Here is a 7728-nt window from a genome sequence, read left to right as displayed (position 1 = left end):
TGCTTTCCCAAAATGCTGCACCTCGCATTTATCTGAATTAAACTCCATCTGCCACTTCTCAGCCCATTGGCTCATCTGGTCCAGATCCTGTTGTAATCTGAGGTAACCCTCTTCGCTGTCCACTACACCTCCAATTTTGGTGTCATCTGCAAACTTACTAACTGTACCTCTTATGCTCGCATCCAAATCATTTATGTAAATGACAAAAAGTAGAGGACCCAGCACCGATCCTTGTGGCACTCCACTGGTCACAGGCTTCTAATTCTTGAGTCTCACAGAATTTAGGATTCAAACTGACAACCTTATCCCCCGAATGTTAGCCTGGTACTCCAGCTTCCCGGTCCACTCACAATACCACTACACCACCACCTTTCACTTCTGGAACAAGCAATACCTGACAAAGGGGTGGGGAGGTGGGAATCCATCCATGACCAAAGAAAGAAGTTGTAGATAACATAAAAACACAATCCATAAGATTCATCACAGTTTTATGAAGAGTAAGTTAAAGTCATAGAGTCATACAGCACAGAAACAGCCCAGTCTATGCTGACCATAATCCCAAACTAAACCAGTTCCACCTGCCTGTGCTTGGCCCATATCGTTCCAAACATTTCCTATTCATGTACTTATCCAAATGTCTTTTAAATTGTAACTATAGCCACATCCACCACTTCCTCTAGAATTTCATTCCACACATGAACCACTCCTTGTCAAAAGAAAATGCCCCTCGTGTCTTTTTTTAATCTTTCTCCTCTCACCTTAAAAATATGTCCCCCAGATTTGAACTCACCCAATCTAGAGAAAAGACACTTGCCATTCACCTTATCTATATCCTTCGTGATTTTATAACCTCAATATGGTCACCCCTCATCTCCTACTCTCATGTGATAAAAATCCCAGCCTGTCCAACCATGCCTTACAACTCAAACCATGCATTCCTGGCAACATCCTGGAATATCTCTTTTGAATCCTCTCCAGTTTAAAAATATCTTTCCTATACAGGGCAACCAGAACTGCAATCAGTACTCCAGAAGAGGCCTCACCAATGTCCTGTACAACCTCAATATAGCATGCCAACTCCTGTACTCAAAGGTATGAGCAATAAAGGCCAGCGTGCTAAATACCTTCTTAACCACCCTATCTATATGTGATGCAAACTTCGACGAATTATGTACCTGAGCACCTGGATCTCTTTAAATCTCTCTCTTTCTAGATCATTCTTCTTTTGACTAATTGGCTATAGTCATTCGAAGATGTAATAAGCTGAAGTGGAAAATGGGAGTCCTGTAGATGCAGTAAATCTAGACTTCCAGAAGGCATTTAATAAGGTGCTGCTCAAAAGATTAATACATAAAATGAGTTTTCACAGAGTTAATAGTAATATATTTGTTTGGATAGAGGATTGGCTAACCAACAGAAACCAGAGAGTCTAGATAAGTGGGTCTTCTGTTATGGTTGGCAAGCTGTAACTACTGGGGTGCCACAGGGTTTGGTCCTCAGACCCCAATAATTTACAATCTATATTAGTGACTTGGATGCAGGCATGGAAGTTACAACAGTCAGATTTGCAAGTGGCATTAAAAAGTGGGAAAGTAAGTTGCAATGAAGCAATAATAAATTTACAATCAGATATGGATATGTTTGGTGAATAGATTAAAAGTTAGCAGATGGAATTTAACGTGGATAAGTGTGAGATTATCTATTTCAGCAGAAGAATAAATAGACAACTTATCTAAATGGATAGAAACTTCAAAATACTTTGGTACAGAGGGCTCTGGGTGTTCATGTGAATGAATTGGAGAAAACTAGTATGTAGGTACAGCAGGGCAAATGGATCTTTGTCATTTATTGCTAAAGGAATGGGGTATACAAGTAGGGAGGTGTTGTTACAACTAAATAAAGCATTTATGAGATTGCGTAGATACAAAAGCTTAAACACACGGACCAACAGATTCAAGAACATCTTCTTACTACGTCCCCTACTGGGCAGCCTGGGGTGGCTGTCAGCAAGAGCACCCCGCCCCAGGTTGGAAGGTCAAGCCTGGAGCTGAGGAGGTCAAAGCCTTGTGAGGTGTGCAAGTGCAGTATGGCTAGGCACTCATGGACTGTGGTGTTGAATTGTGTTTATTTTTCTGCTTTTTAGTAAGAAGGACTGTAAAGTTTAACTTTTTAACTTTGTTTCTTTATTTTTCTGCTTCTGAGATTCTGTAACTGTGTACCTTTATGCGTAAGGTGGTGATTTGTAAACCTTTCAGTGTACTCGTGTGAGTATGTGACAATAAACCTAATTCCAATTCTAATTACTGGTGGAGGGTATAACTGAATTGAAGGCAGCTCAAAGAATATTCAGTAGATTGATCCCAGAGATGAAAAGCTTGTTTTATGAGGAGAGATTGAGCAGTTTAGACCCTTACTCTCTGGAGTTTAGAAGAATGATAGGAGAATTAATTGAGGTGTACAAGATGCTAAAAGAGATTGTCAAAGTAGGTGTAGTATTGATGTACAGGGTTACATCAGTGAAATTCCAATAGCACCATTATCACTTCCCATAAGCAGTCTCCAAAGTCATTGACAATCCTAATCACTTAGGTAAAAACAATGACTGCAGATGCTGGAAACCAGGTTCTGGATTAGTGGTGCTGGAAGAGCACAGCAGTTCAGGCAGCATCCGAGGAGCAGTAAAATCTACGTTTCGGGCAAAAGCCCTTCATCAGGAATACAGGCAGAGTACCTGAAGGGTGGAGAGATAAATGAGAGGGGTGTGGCGGCGGGGAGAAAGTAGCATAGAGGTATTCCTGATGAAGGACTTTTGCCCGAAACGTCGATTTTACTGCTCCTCGGATGCTGCCTGAACTGCTGTGCTCTTCCAGCACCACTAATCCAGAACCTGGTTTCCAGCATCTGCAGTCATTGTTTTTACCTAAGTGATTAGGATTGTCAATGACTTTGGAGACTGCTTATGGGAAGTGATAATGGTGCTATTGGAATTTCACTGATGTAACCCTGTACATCAATACTACACCTACTTTGACAATCTCTTTTAGCATCTTGTACACCTCAATTAATTCTCCTATCATTCTTCTAAACTCCAGAGAGTAAGGGTCTAAACTGCTCAATCTCTCCTCATAAAACAAGCTTTTCATCTCTGGGATCAATCTACTGAATATTCTTTGAGCTGCCTTCAATTCAGTTATACCCTCCACCAGTAATTAGAATTGGAATTAGGTTTATTGTCACATACTCACACGAGTACACTGAAAGGTTTACAAATCACCACCTTACGCATAAAGGTACACAGTTACAGAATCTCAGAAGCAGAAAAATAAAGAAACAAAGTTAAAAAGTTAAACTTTACAGTCCTTCTTACTAAAAAGCAGAAAAATAAACACAATTCAACACCACAGTCCATGAGTGCCTAGCCATACTGCACTTGCACACCTCACAAGGCTTTGACCTCCTCAGCTCCAGGCTTGACCTTCCAACCTGGGGCGGGGTGCTCTTGCTGACAGCCACCCCAGGCTGCCCAGTAGGGGACGTAGTAAGAAGATGTTCTTGAATCTGTTGGTCCGTGTGTTTAAGCTTTTGTATCTACGCAATCTCATAAATGCTTTATTTAGTTGTAACAACACCTCCCTACTTGTATACCCCATTCCTTTAGCAATAAATGACAAAGATCCATTTGCCCTGCTGTACCTACATACTAGTTTTCTCCAATTCATTCACATGAACACCCAGAGCCCTCTGTACCAAAGTATTTTGAAGTTTCTATCCATTTAGATAAGTTGTCTATTTATTCTTCTGCTGAAATAGATAATCTCACACTTATCCACGTTAAATTCCATCTGCTAACTTTTAATCTATTCACCAAACATATCCATATCTGATTGTAAATTTATTATTGCTTCATTGCAACTTACTTTCCCACTTTTTAATGCCACTTGCAAATCTGACTGTTGTAACTTCCATGCCTGCATCCAAGTCACTAATATAGATTGTAAATTATTGGGGTCTGAGGACCAAACCCTGTGGCACCCCAGTAGTTACAGCTTGCCAACCATAACAGAAGACCCACTTATCTAGACTCTCTGGTTTCTGTTGGTTAGCCAATCCTCTATCCAAACAAATATATTACTATTAACTCTGTGAAAACTCATTTTATGTATTAATCTTTTGAGCAGCACCTTATTAAATGCCTTCTGGAAGTCTAGATTTACTGCATCTACAGGACTCCCATTTTCCACTTCAGCTTATTACATCTTCGAATGACTATAGCCAATTAGTCAAAAGAAGAATGATCTAGAAAGAGAGAGATTTAAAGAGATCCAGGTGCTCAGGTACATAATTCGTTGAAGTTTGCATCACATATAGATAGGGTGGTTAAGAAGGTATTTAGCACGCTGGCCTTTATTGCTCAAACCTTTGAGTACAGGAGTTGGCATGCTATATTGAGGTTGTACAGGACATTGGTGAGGCCTCTTCTGGAGTACTGATTGCAGTTCTGGTTGCCCTGTATAGGAAAGATATTTTTAAACTGGAGAGGATTCAAAAGAGATATTCCAGGATGTTGCCAGGAATGCATGGTTTGAGTTGTAAGGCATGGTTGGACAGGCTGGGATTTTTATCACATGAGAGTAGGAGATGAGGGGTGACCATATTGAGGTTATAAAATCACGAAGGGTATAGATAAGGTGAATGGCAAGTGTCTTTTCTCTAGATTGGGTGAATTCAAATCTGGGGGACATATTTTTAAGGTGAGAGGAGAAAGATTAAAAAAAGACACGAGGGGCATTTTCTTTTGACAAGGAGTGGTTCATGTGTGGAATGAAATTCTAGAGGAAGTGGTGGATGTGGCTATAGTTACAATTTAAAAGACATTTGGATAAGTACATGAATAGGAAATGTTTGGAACGATATGGGCCAAGCACAGGCAGGTGGAACTGGTTTAGTTTGGGATTATGGTCAGCATAGACTGGGCTGTTTCTGTGCTGTATGACTCTATGACTTTAACTTACTCTTCATAAAACTGTGATGAATCTTATGGATTGTGTTTTTATGTTATCTACAACTTCTTTCTTTGGTCATGGATGGATTCCCACCTCCCCACCCCTTTGTCAGGTATTGCTTGTTCCAGAAGTGAAAGGTGGGTTGGAGTGGGGAAGGGGGGTAGACAGGTTGAGGTGGTTAATGTCCCGGCAGCAGTTAGAAATGAAGAGGTCATGGGCAAGTAATAGGCCAGCGCGGGGTGTCCACGTGGATGCAGTGTGTTGGAGGTAGGCGAAGGGGTCCTCGGAAGGTGGGCAGGAGTTTTGATTGTGAAAGTAAGCTCGGAGGCAGAGGCGACGGAAGAAGTGTCCACCCTCCCCCCACCCCCGACCTATCACCTTCATCCCCTCCGCCACTCACCTATTGTACTCTATGCTACTTTCTCCCCACCCCCACCCTCCTCTAGCTTATCTTTCCACGCTTCAGGCTCTCTGCCTTTATTCCTGATGAAGGGCTTTTGCCCGAAACGTCGATTTTACTGCTCCTCGGATGCTGCCTGAACTGCAGTGCTCTTGCAGCACCACTAATCCAGAATCCTAATCACTTGTCAACTTCATCCATGGCAAAGTAGCCTGTTTGCTCAAATAGGAACACTGTTTTCTTAATATAACCTACGCCAATCTGTTTTCGTAAAAGGATGATTGAAATATAAATTCTCACTCTTGAACTTTGAAAGGAGTTCTGCCAATTGTTTCTCAAATTAAATGTTTTGGTTTTCAGAATAAGATTGATTTTTTTGGAATTCAAATCATGCAATATATAAAGAACAAAGACTAGTATTTCTGTTCCAAAGTTCGGTATGGTTTTACCAAAAATTCTTTACCGTATTTTTATTGAAATATCCTTAAATAAACCAATAACCAGCATCCCACAATGAGGCATAAGTATGTGGGGTTCAAGTGTCACACAAGTGACTCATCTGTAAAGGAAGAGAGTCCCTTTGTCTAACAAAAAAAACTTTGTTCAAGCTATGGGGAATGAGGTGGTACCTTTATATTGGACAATCTTCAGTTGAAAGATCAATCTCTGTTCCTCTTTTGGACGATGACCGATTTCTGTACATTTCTTTTTCACAACTTGTGATGGTTACTATAGGTATTGTCTAATCCCCTAATGGCTAATAACAAACTCAGAATACAATTCTTAATTCCATTAAGGTGATATTTTTCCTTCAAACGAAACTGGTAGTTTAGCAACTCCATGAGACAAATCCTAGTGAGAGCCATTTAAACCAAGTTAGGCAATGGATTTGTGTCCATTTGAATCTGAGCTGACTTCCCTCAAATACATTGAAATTCGAACCCTAAGCCTACAGCCAGTGTGGAAAAGAAAATTTCATCATAGTCTGGAATTAGTTTTAAAGATGAAAGGAGGATAGCATTGCAGCTGTACTGAGGGAGGACCATTCCTGGAAATACATCCAGGGAAGTTATTTGGGTGAAACTGAGAAATAAGAAAGGGATGATCACCCTATTGGGATTGTATTATAGACCCCCTAATATTCAGAGCAAAATTGAGAAACAAATTGGAAGGAGATCTCAGTTATCTGTAAGAATAATAGGGTGGTTATGGTAGGTTATTTTAACTTTCCAAACATAGACTGGGACTGCCACAGTGTTAAGGATTTAGATGGAGAGGAATTTGTTAAGTGTGGACAAGAAAATTTTCTGATTCAGTATGTGGATGTACCTACTAGAGAAGGTGCAAAACATGACCTACTCTTGGGAAATAAGGCAGGACAGATGACTGAGGTATCAGTGGGGGAGCACTTTGGGGCCAGCAACCATAATTCTATTAGATTTAAAATGGTGATGGAAAAGGATAGACCAGATCTAAAAGTTGAAGTTCTAAATTGGAGAAAGGCTAATTTTGACGGTATTAGGCAAGAACTTTCGATAGTTGATTGGGGTCAGATGTTCGCAGGTAAAGGGACGGCTGGAAAATGGGAAGCCTTCAGAAATGAGATAACAAGAATCCAGAGAAAGTATATTCTGTCAGGGTGAAAGGAAAGGCTGGTAGGTATAGGGAATACTGGGGGACTAAAGAACTGGAAGGTTTGGTTAAGCAAAAGAAGGAAGCATATGTCAGGTATAGACAGGATAGATCGAGTGAATCCTTAGAAGAGTATAAAGGAAGTAGGAGTATACTTAAGAGAGAAATCAGGAGGGCAAAAAGGGGACATGAGATAGCTTTGGCAAATACAATTAAGGAGAATCCAAAGGGTTTTTAACATATACATTAAGGACAAAAGGGTATGTAAGGAGAGAATAGGGCCCCTCAAAGATCACTCAAGGTAGCCTTTGTGGAGCTGCAGGACATGGGGGAGATACTAAACAATTATTTTGCACCAGTATGTACTGTGGAAAAGGACATGGAAGGTATAGAATGTAAGGAAATAGATGGTGACATCATGAAAAATGTCCATATTACAGAGGAGGTTGGTTAACGTGGTGCAGCTGTTTAAGAAAGGTGATAAGGACAAGCCAGGGAATTATAGACCAGTGAGCCTGATGTCAGTGGTGGGCTAGTTGTTGGAGGGAATCCTGAGAGACAGGATGTACATGTATTTGGAAAGGCAAGGACTAGTTAGGGATAGTCAACATGGATTTGTGCGTGGGAAACCTTGTCTCACAAACTTGATTGAGTTTTTTGAAGAAGTAACAAAGAGGATTGATGAGGGCAGAG

The 7728-nt window shown here is 40.6% G+C and overlaps 1 long non-coding RNA gene across 1 annotated transcript in view; it reads left to right on the top strand.

Moving 5' to 3' along the window:
- The window catches only part of LOC122540130, an 11854-nt gene that overhangs the window by 1356 nt on the left and 2770 nt on the right, over positions 1 to 7728 (top strand). The gene's annotated exons all lie outside the window — the stretch shown is intronic.

Source organism: Chiloscyllium plagiosum, chromosome 34, assembly GCF_004010195.1.
Source record: "Chiloscyllium plagiosum isolate BGI_BamShark_2017 chromosome 34, ASM401019v2, whole genome shotgun sequence".
NCBI lineage: Eukaryota > Metazoa > Chordata > Chondrichthyes > Orectolobiformes > Hemiscylliidae > Chiloscyllium > Chiloscyllium plagiosum.
This window is presented reverse-complemented; position numbering and strand designations above follow the sequence as displayed.